This window comes from Tachyglossus aculeatus, chromosome X4, assembly GCF_015852505.1.
Source record: "Tachyglossus aculeatus isolate mTacAcu1 chromosome X4, mTacAcu1.pri, whole genome shotgun sequence".
NCBI lineage: Eukaryota > Metazoa > Chordata > Mammalia > Monotremata > Tachyglossidae > Tachyglossus > Tachyglossus aculeatus.
The window spans coordinates 2,836,009-2,836,584 of NC_052098.1; positions in this window are offsets into that span (position 1 = coordinate 2,836,009).

The following is a 576-nucleotide window of genomic DNA, read 5'->3' on the forward strand; positions in this document are numbered from 1 at the left end:
CCCTTCCCCTCCCCTTTTCTCTCCACCCCCTGGTCCTCCTCCCTCCTCCACCCCCCTAGCCGGAACTGAGGCCCAGCTCTTCCTGCACTATCCCAGCTGCCACAGTGGGACAGTTTAGGGGACTGGGAGGAGAGACGGAAAACCTGGGAGACGCAGGAAGAGCTCGGTCTAATGGATAGAGTCATGCATATATGCATTCCTTCAATCGTATTTATGAAACGCTTACTGTGTGCAGAGCACCGGGCTAAGCGCTTGGGAAAGTACAATACAACAATAAGGAGTGACAGTCCCTGCCCACAGCGAGCTCACAGTGTAGAGGGGCAGGAATCGGGAGTCAGAGGACCTGGGTTCTAATCCCCCATCTGCCACTTCGTGGCCGTGGGACCTTGGACAAGTCACTTCACTTCTCTGGGCCTCGGTTCCCTCATCTATAAAATGGGGATTAAGACTGTGAGCCCCAGGTGGGACAACCTGATTACCTTGTATCTACCCCAATGCTTAGAAGAGTACTTGGCACATAGTAAGTGCTTAACAAATACCGTCATTATTATTTTTTTATAGTGAGTGCTTAACAAA